This window comes from Leucoraja erinacea, chromosome 28 (assembly GCF_028641065.1).
Source record: "Leucoraja erinacea ecotype New England chromosome 28, Leri_hhj_1, whole genome shotgun sequence".
NCBI classification, from domain to species: Eukaryota; Metazoa; Chordata; class Chondrichthyes; order Rajiformes; family Rajidae; genus Leucoraja; species Leucoraja erinaceus.
The window spans coordinates 32,205,463-32,215,658 of NC_073404.1; positions in this window are offsets into that span (position 1 = coordinate 32,205,463).

Here is a 10,196-nt window from a genome sequence, read left to right on the forward strand (position 1 = left end):
ATCTATCAGCAGTTAAAAGTAAATTAAATAGGTTATGCCGAGCGATCCCCCCCGTAGTTATAACAATGCACCAAAAATCAAAATCTGATTCCAAGACTTGTGTGGTGGTGGACACAGCCCAGACCATCACAAACCAGCCTCCCTTCCAATGACCCAATCCACACTTCATGCTGCCTCGGCAAGGCCAGAAGCATAATCAAGTACCAGTCCCACCCTGGCCACTCCTTTGTCTCCTCTTCCATCAGGCAAAAGGTACAGAAGTGTGAAAGGCTGCTGGCCCTGACGGCATCCCCGGGCGCGTGCTCAGTGCCTGTGCTGCGCAGCTGACAGACGTCTGGACTGACATCTTCAACCTGTCACTTGCCCAAGCAGTTGTCCCCACTTGCCTTAAAGCCACCTCCATCGTGCCAGTGCCAAAACACTCCACTGCGGCAAGCCTCAACGACTTCCGCCCAGTTGCACTTACCCCCATCATCACCAAGTGCTTCGAGAGGCTGGTCCTGGCACACCTCAAAAGCCACCTACCCCCCACACTGGATCCCTATCAGTTTGCCTACCGCAAGAACAGGAGTACGGAGGATGCCATCTCAACGGCACTTCACTCCGCCCTCTCCCACCTCAACAACAGAGACACTTATGTAAGAATGCTGTTCATCGATTACAGCTCAGCATTCAACACCATTATTCCATCAAAACTGATCACCAAACTCGGTAACCTGGGCATCGACCCCTCCCTCTGCAACTGGATACTGGACTTTCTAACCAACAGACCCCAGTCTGTGAGGTTAGACAAGCACACCTCTTCAACCCTCAACCTGAACACCGGCGTTCCTCAGGGCTGTGTGCTGAGCCCCCTCCTCTACTCCCTCTTCACCTATGACTGCACACCTGTACATGGTACTAACACCATCATCAAGTATGCAGATGATACAACGGTGATTGGCCTCATCAGCAACAACGATGAGCTGGCCTACAGGGATGAGGTCCAGCACTTAGCAGCATGGTGCGCTGACAACAACCTGGCCCTTAACTCCAAGAAGACCAAGGAGCTCATTGTAGACTTCAGGAAGTCCAGAGACGGCACGCACACCCCCATCCACATTAACGGGACGGAGGTGGAACGTGTTTCTAGCTTCAGGTTCCTGGGAGTCAACATCTCCGATGACCTCTCTTGGACCCACAATACCTCTACTCTGATCAAGAAGGCTCATCAGCGTCTCTTCTTCCTGAGGAGACTGAAGAAGGTCCATCTGTCTCCTCAGATCCTGGTGAACTTCTACCGCTGCACCATCGAGAGCATCCTTACCAACTGCATCACAGTATGGTATGGCAACTGCTCTGTCTCCGACCGGAAGGCATTGCAGAGGGTGGTGAAAATTGCCCACGCTCCCCTCCATTGAGTCTGTCCAAAGCAAGCGCTGTCTGCGGAGGGCGCTCAGCATCGCCAAGGACTGCTCTCACCCCAACCATGGACTGTTTACCCTCCTACCATCCGGGAGGCGCTACAGGTCTCTCTGTTGCCGAACCAGCAGGTCGAGGAACAGCTTCTTTCCGGCCGCTGTCACTCTACTAAACAACGTACCTCGGTGACTGCCAATCACCCCCCCCCCCCCCGGACACACTTATTATTATTTATTTTTTTTTAATTCAAATCGTTTGCTATGTCGCTCTTCAAGGGAGATGCTAAATGCATTTTGTTGTCTCTGTACTGTACACTGACAATGACAATTAAAATTGAATCTGAATCTGAATCTGAAACTGCCCACCGTCAGATTCAGGGACAGTTCCTTCCCAGCTGTTGTCAGGCAACTAAATCGTCCTCTCACCTACTAGAGAGCGGTCCTGACCTTCCATCTACCTCATTGGAGACCCTCAAACCAGTCACTCTACACCTCCATCCCCCACCAGGAGGGTCTCAAAGCCCTCCGTTTCTTCCTCGACCGGAGCAACAACCAATCCCCGTCTACAGATACTCTCCTCCGCCTAGCGGAGCTGGTCCTTAACCGTAATAACTTTTTGTTTTAACTCCTCCCATTTCCTCCAAATACAAGGCGTAGCTATGGGCACACACATGGGCCCTAGCTATGCCCAGGGCCGGATTTATGTATAAGCTTGACAAGCTTAAGCTTAGGGTCTCGAGATCTAGTGGAGCCTCGCAGAGCCAGGATTTACCACTAGGCTTCATTGGCTGAAGCCTAGGGCCTCGAAATCTAGGGGGCCTCCGGCCAAGGCACGACACCTGCCGTTCAACCCATGCTGATATCACTCATGCTGATATTTCAGATGCCCAAGATTAAAATATTAAAATGTAAATGCAGTGATGGGGGAATGCATGAGGATTTAGGAGATGATGGGAAGGACATTTCTTTCCAATTTCAGGCTCTCCATGATGTTTGCTCTAGCAATGGGAGAAGAGGAAGCCTGGTCTGGGTGACCGGATCAACCATCCACTGACAATGTGGGCAACCGCAGGCAAAGGAGTGACTGCTGACCCTTGGGAGGGTGTATATGGACCCTTGTGGTAATGGGACCAACATGCCTCACATAGAGTCCATCCCTTCCTGCTCCCCCACTTCTACACTGCTCAGTCCTGCACGGCCCTGGGAATCACTCCTGTATGGACCGTCGGCATGGAGACGGTCACTGTTGTCATGGAGACGGTCACTGTTGTCATGGAGCCGGTCACTGTTGTCATGGAGCCGGTCACTGTTGTCATGGAGATGGTCACTGTTGTCATGGAGCCGGTCACTGTTGTCATGGAGATGGTCACTGTTGTCGAGAAGTGTTTCACAATTAGTGATGTCAGAGTATTGAATGGGTGGGAGATTGCAACCTTCACGTGGTCTGCCCTGTTTTGACTAATGCAATCAAATAAGATCAAATAGAACAAGTTGTCCTACAACTTTAGGCTGTGCACGCCATACGTAAGAAGAAGAGTATTAGATAGTTATTCGGCTCAACTGCTGGCCAACACATTTCAGCATTGTTAAGGGAGTGAGTACTGCCCTGTCAGGGTCTGTCCAAGTCTGTCCAATTTCTTCCTGTAACTAATAGCCCGTAATCCAGGCAGAGTTGTGGTAAACCTCCTCTGCACCCTCTCCAAAGCCCCCACATGCAGCCTGAAATAGGGTGACCAGAACTGCACCCAATATTCCAAATGCCACCGGACCAAAGTCCTATATCCTGAATGCCCTGACCCTTGAAGACAAGCAGACCATATGCATTCTTTATCACCCTATCTACATGTGTTGCCACTTTCAGGGGGCTGGCTATGTGCTTGGACCCCAAGATCCCATTGTACATGAATGCTGTTGAGGGTCATGCTAATAATTGTATATTTTTCCCTCACAACCTGCCTGCCCTGGTCTTTGGCTGTCTGTCTGTCACATGCGAGGGAGCATTAACAATGTGTGAGTTTCAGTCCTCTCGGGTGTGGCATTACCAGTGAATCCCACTCATTGGTGATTGGAGACCAAGGGTCTTGAGCCCACAGATACACCATTTGCCAAGTAGGTAGGTTGGGCACTCTGGGGCTTCCTGGCAGTGACACTTAGGGCCCAATCTCAATGCTACTCCTGCATTCCTCCATTAAAGGAGGTGCCCTGATAAAATGCTTCAACCCTGCTTCTCTCTCCACAGATGCTGACTGATCTGCTGAGTATCTCCAGCTTTTTCTACATTTGTCTCTACATCACAATTTCTTCATGAACTAGGTAATGGCCAACATACCAGGAACTGTAGATACTGGTTCACAACAAAAAAGACACAAAGTGCTGGATTAACAGCAGGTCAGACAGCACCTCTGCAGAACATCGACAGGTGGGGTATGGGATCAGGACCCATCTTCAGACTGGAAAGGTGAGCACTTCACTACAACCTCATAGAAATCCAGGCAACTGAATTACAGCAGTCAACAGAATCACATGTTATGCCTCACAATCTGCAGCCTCCAATATGTTAATGATGGGAGTCAAAGTCCAGGGCAGGCAGGTTGTGAGGGGAAAATATACACATTGAGAAGGAAAGTATCCTCCATGCTTCCTTTCCTGTCCCTCCCCCACCTGTCCCTCCCCTCCCCCTGTCCCCCCCTCCCCCACCCCCCCTCTCCCACCTGGTCCCCCCCCACCTGTCCCTCCCCCACCTGTCCCTCCCCCACCCTGTCCCTCCCCCACCTGCCTGTCCCCCCTATCCTCCCCCCACCTGTCCCTCCCCCACCTGCCCCTCTCCCCCACCTGTCCCCCCCCTGTCCCTCCCCCACCTGTCCCTCCCCCCCCTGCCCCTCCCCCACCTGTCCCTCCCCCACCTGTCCCCCCCCACCTGTCCCCCCCCACCTGTCCCCTCCCCCACCTGTCCCTCCCCCACCTCCCCCCCCTCCTGTCCCTCCCCCACCTGTCCCTCCCCCACCTGTCCCCTCCCCCACCTGTCCCCCCCCCACCTGTCCCCCCCCACCTGCCCCTCCCCCACCTGCCCCCTCCCCCACCTGTCCCTCCCCCACCTGTCCCCTGCCCCCTGTCCCCCCCCACCTGTCCCTCCCCCACCTGTCCCCCACCTGTCCCCCCCACCTGTCCCTCCCTCCCCCACCTGTCCCTCCCCCACCTGTCCCTCCCCCCCCCTGTCCCTCCCCCACCTGTCCCTCCCCCCACCTGTCCCTCCCCCACCTCCCCCACCTGTCCCTCCCCCACCTGTCCCTCCCCCACCTGTCCCTCCCCCACCCTCCCCCATCCTGTCCCCCCCCACCTGTCCCTCCCCCACCTGTCCCCCCCCCACCTGTCCCCCACCTGTCCCCCCCACCTGTCCCTCCCCCACCTGTCCCCTCCCCCACCTGTCCCTACCCCCACCTCCCCCCCACCTGTCCCTCCCCCACCTGTCCCTCCCCCACCTGCCCCCCCCCCCACCTGCCCCTCCCCCCCCCACCTGCCCCTCCCCCACCTGTCCCCCCCCCCACCTGTCCCCCCCCACCTGTCCCTCCCCCACCTGCCCCTCCCCCCCCTGCCCCTCCCCCACCTGCCCCTCCCCCACCACCTGTCCCCCCCCACCTGCCCCTCCCCCACCTGTCCCCCCCCACCTGTGCCCCTCCCTCACCTGTCCCTCCCCCACCTGCCCCTCCCCCACCTGCCCCTCCCCCCCCCCACCTGTCCCTCCCCCACCTGTCCCTCCCCCACCTGCCCCTCCCCCCCTGTCCCTCTCCCCCACCTGTCCCCTCCCCCCACCTGTCCCTCTCCCCACCTGCCCCTCCCCCACCTGTCCCTCCCCCACCTGTCCCTCCCCCACCTGTCCCTCCCCCACCTGCCCCTCCCCCACCTGCCCCTCCCCCACCTGCCCCTCCCCCACCTGTCCCTCCCCACCTGCCCCTCCCCCCCTGCCCCTCCCCCACCTGCCCCTCCCCACCTGCCCCCCCCCACCTGTGCCCCTCCCCCACCTGTCCCCTCCCCCACCTGTCCCCCACCTGTCCCCCCCCCACCTGTCCCTCCCCCCCTGTCCCTCCCCCACCTGTCCCTCCCCCCCCCACCTGCCCCTCCCCCACCTGCCCCTGTCCCCCCCCCCCTGGTCCCTCCCCCACCTGGCCCCTCCCCCACCTGGCCCTCCCCCACCTGTCCCTTCCCCCACATGTCTTGCCCATTCCCTACCTGTCCCACCCGCCGCACAAGATGTGACGGTGCAGATGGCACTGGGGAACTAATCCGGATATCATTAACTTCATAGGTACACAAAATTGCTGGAGAAACTCAGCGGGTGCAGCCGCATCTATGGAGCGAAGAAAATAGGCGACGTTTCGGGCCGAAACCCTTCTTCAGACCCCCTCCCCATCGCTGAAATTCTTTACGACCACATCATTAACTTCATATTGCATCAGCATGAAATTGGGTAAAAGTTAGCATTTGATGGCTAACAGTGAGACCCAAATGTGCAAACATCACGATGCAGGGAATGGATGGTGCTACACTGTGTGAACTTCACTGCCATGATTATTCATTGTTCTTACTCTATTTCATTTCCCCCAATAATGTAGAAATAGGCCATTTAGCCCATCAGGTCAATGCTAGCTCTCAGAGCAATCCCACCAGCCACATGCACCCTGATTCTGCTGCAACTAATTCTCCTTCTACCCACCTACACAAGCGGAAATATGCAGCAGTTAGTTAAACTAACAACAAGCAAGCCTTCAGTCTGATCCAGGTGGTGTTGAGAAAACATGCCAACACCACAAAGGGAGCGCCAGAGGTCAGATTAGAACCTGGGTTGCTGGAGCAGTGAGACTGAGCGCCACCTGTAATGCCACATGTGGTGCCATGGGAACAGGTGTTTACGTTGATGCCCAGGTATTGAATTCAGATTGGTGTTGGGATGAATGTTGGCTGTGTAGTCAGAAGGAAACCATCACATTGTAAACAATCGTGGCAGAATATAACTTCAGAATAATTAGGACGTTGGGTTTAGATTCTTACTGCTGGTATTTGCTGATAAATAGTCTACCTTGTTATTGCAATTGCTGGATTTATTCTTGCTCCCACTAGGATTCGGCTAATTGCAAGACAAGCCTCAGTCTGGACTGTAATTAACTTCCATGTGACAAAGTTTATGTAATAATTAGTGTCTAATAACAAGGTATCAATCACTGAACACTTTTTATTTTTCCTCAGACGGAAAGGGTACATATTGTTACTCCTGGTTCCCTCTGGTTTGTGTTGGAGTCCAGTGCACTTGGTCACAGGTTTGTGTTGGAGTCTAGAGCTTGGTCACGGGTTTGTGTTGGAGTCTAGAGCACTTGGTCACGGGTTTGTGTTGGAGTCTAGTGCACTTGGTCACGGGTTTGTGTTGGAGTCTAGTGCACTTGGTCACGGGTTTGTGTTGGAGTCTAGAGCACGTGGTCACGGGTTTGTGTTGGAGTCTAGAGCACGGGTCACGGGTTTGTGTTGGAGTCTAGAGCACTTGGTCACGGGTTTGTGTTGGAGTACAGTGCACTTGGTCACGGGTTTGTGTTGGAGTCTAGTGCACTTGGTCACGGGTTTGTGTTGGAGTCTAGTGCACTTGGTCACGGGTTTGTGTTGGAGTCTAGTGCACTTGGTCACGGGTTTGTGTTGGAGTCTAGTGCATTTGGTCACAGGTTTGTGTTGGAGTCTAGTGCATTTGGTCACAGGTTTGTGTTGGAGTCTAGTGCACTTGGTCACGGGTTTGTGTTGGAGTCTAGTGCATTTGGTCACGGGTTTGTGTTGGAGTCTAGAGCACTTGGTCACGGGTTTGTGTTGGAGTCTAGTGCATTTGGTCACGGGTTTGTGTTGGAGTCTAGTGCATTTGGTCACAGGTTTGTGTTGGAGTCTAGAGCACTTGGTCACGGGTTTGTGTTGGAGTCTAGTGCACTTGGTCACGGGTTTGTGTTGGAGTCTAGTGCACTTGGTCACCAGCAAAGATCTTATAGTGAAGCTTCGCTATAAGATCTTTGGTCACCAGGCAGTGAGGTGTAAACATAATTTACATTTGAATGCCACAGCCACCTCGTCATGGAACCACTTTGGTTTAAGCCTTCAAACGGCACAGGATTGTAACTGTCGCCATGGCAATTGGGATCTGTGCCACTCCAGATTCAAAATGCAAACAAAACAAGATCAACATGAATCTATCCCCAGTGAACGTGAGGCAGGAGAGAAAGGCAAAACATGGCCATGCTTTAAACAAGAGAAGTGGGAGCAGGTACATAGATTGCAATTTAGTGCCGAGATCTGCAGAGAAGTGCTTTCATGGTGAGCCTCTCTGAACTGGAAGTAAAGGATTCACAATCCTTAATAAAAGACCGGTTATCTTATGAGAAGAAACCAACAAAGATGTGCAGTGATATAACACTTGTTCTATAAAACTAAGGGACTAAATAAATCTCTCTAGCTAAAGTATCTAATATCTCTAAACTAAATCAACATAGAAAAGGAAATGGACGAAGATTTGGGGAGAAATGGGAGAGAGATATGCCATTTATTGTCACTATACATGTACAGTGAAACTGAAAGCTGCTCGTACTCAGTTCATACATACAATTTTACACAAAAAACAAGAAACAGAAAAACAAAACAGAAGGGAGATGGGGGGGGGGAATAGGTGCACAAATTCTACGGCGCTACATACATATATACATATATACAGATGGAAGTCCGTGTTGGGCGGTGTAGTCAGTGCATGTGTGGATTTGAATTTATGGTAGATATAATTCTCGGGAAGCAGCTATTCCTGAGTCTGTTTGTCCTGGATTTGATGCACCTATAGCGCCTTCCAGAGGGCAGCAGGTCGAACAGTCCAAACGCAGGATGGGAGCTGTCTTTGGTGATCTTCTTTGCCCTGCTAAGGCAGCGGGAGGTGTAGATGTCCATCAGGGAGGGGAGAGGGCAACCAATGATCCTCTGCGCTGTCCTGGTTACCCTCTGAAGCCTCTCCCTGTCTGCCATGGTGCAGCTGCCATACCATGCTGTAATGCAGTATGTCAGCAGGCTCTCGATGGACGAGCGGTAGAAGGTCAGCAGCAGGTTAGAGTCCAGGTTGTGCTTCCTGAGGACCCTCAGGAAGTGCAGCCGCTGCTGAGCCTTCTTGATGACCGCTGTCGTGTTGTCTGTCCAGGAGATATCAGCAGCGATATGGACGCCGAGAAACCGGAAGGTGTTGACCCTCTCCACACACTCGCCGTTAATGTGTAGGGGGACTAAGTCGGTGCTGTGCCTCCTGAAGTCGACAATGAGCTCTTTTGTTTTCCTGGTGTTCAGAGCCAGATTGTTTTCTGAGCACCAGGTTGTCAACTTCAGGACTTCCTCTCTGTAGGCTGCCTCGTCTCCCTTTGAAATAAGTCCGACCACAGTAGTGTCGTCAGCAAATTTGACGATGCGGTTGTTGTTGTGGGCCGGACTACAGTCGTAGGTGTAGAGACAGTATAAGAGGGGGCTTAGCACACAGCCCTGTGGGGAACCGGTACTCAACCTGCGAGTGGAGGAGAGGTGGGGGCCAAGTCTCACAGTCTGGGGCCGGTTTGTGAGGAAATCCTTAATCCAGGCACATGTGACAGTGGGGAGGCCGAGAGTGACCAGTTTACCAATGAGGATGTAGCGTTCTCCAGGAATCAGTGCGATGGAAAGCTGAGGCTGCCATGAATGATGATACACAAAGACTATGTTGGCAATAGTTTACAGAGCACTGGACAAACGGATGTGGGCATAATGTGACTGATCTCACCATAACAATGTCTGTAGCTCTCTGCTTGTAGTGTGCAAGTGGGCGAAAATAGCAATGCAGATAAAGATGTCCTTGTCATTGGAGGAACTGCGGTGCCAAGGAGATGGCGAAACAAAGAATTTTGGTGGTAAATAATTTCACCTCTGGGTAAAGTCCTGCTTGTAATGCTAGATGCTAGTCATGTAATTTGGCCTGTTTTATCAATGTAATGGTTTGGGTGGGCAATGGGACAAAATGCCCTCTGGTGCTCAATGATCTACCCTAGAGCAAAGGAAGAACTAGGAGTGCCGTTACCTCAGCTGGAGTGAGCCAGATTCAAGCCTGACCTCTGCCGCTGTGGAGTTTCCTCTGGGTGCTTCAGTTTCCTCCCACATCCCAAAGATATACTAGCCTCTGTAAATGGAAGTTTGTGTGTGTGTGTGTGTAGGTGTTAGATTCTGGGTGTAGTTGATGGGAATGTGGAGAATCTATGGGTCACACGTCAGCCTTGTGCTGTGTGACTATTATAGATAGATCGATAGATTCTTGATTAGTATGAGTGTCAGTGGTTATGGGGAGAAGCTGGAGAATGGGGTTAGGAGAGAGGTAGATCAGCCATGATAGAATGACAGAGTAGACTTGATGGGCCGAATGTTCAAATTCTACTCCTACCATTTATGACCTTATGCTTCATTCTGTCACTTAGATACATTTTCCTCAGTTCAAACATTTGTGTTTGAGGAAGGTTGATAAGGTTATAAGGAATGGGAGTAGAGTTGGGCCATTCAGCCCATCAATGAGGTCATTTGGCTCAGGTTCTTAAGTTTCTCATCCCAGACTTTCACTGGCCCTCTAACAGTGAAGCAAGGACAGGAATCTCCCATCTTTTAGAAGTTCATCAGTGAACATTTGGTGAATGTTAGATCCATTGCCGATAAGGTGTGAGTGTCTGCCACTCTCGGGAGCAAATCGCAAATGTTTCCCACAGAACGTTGGAAATTGTCACAGCT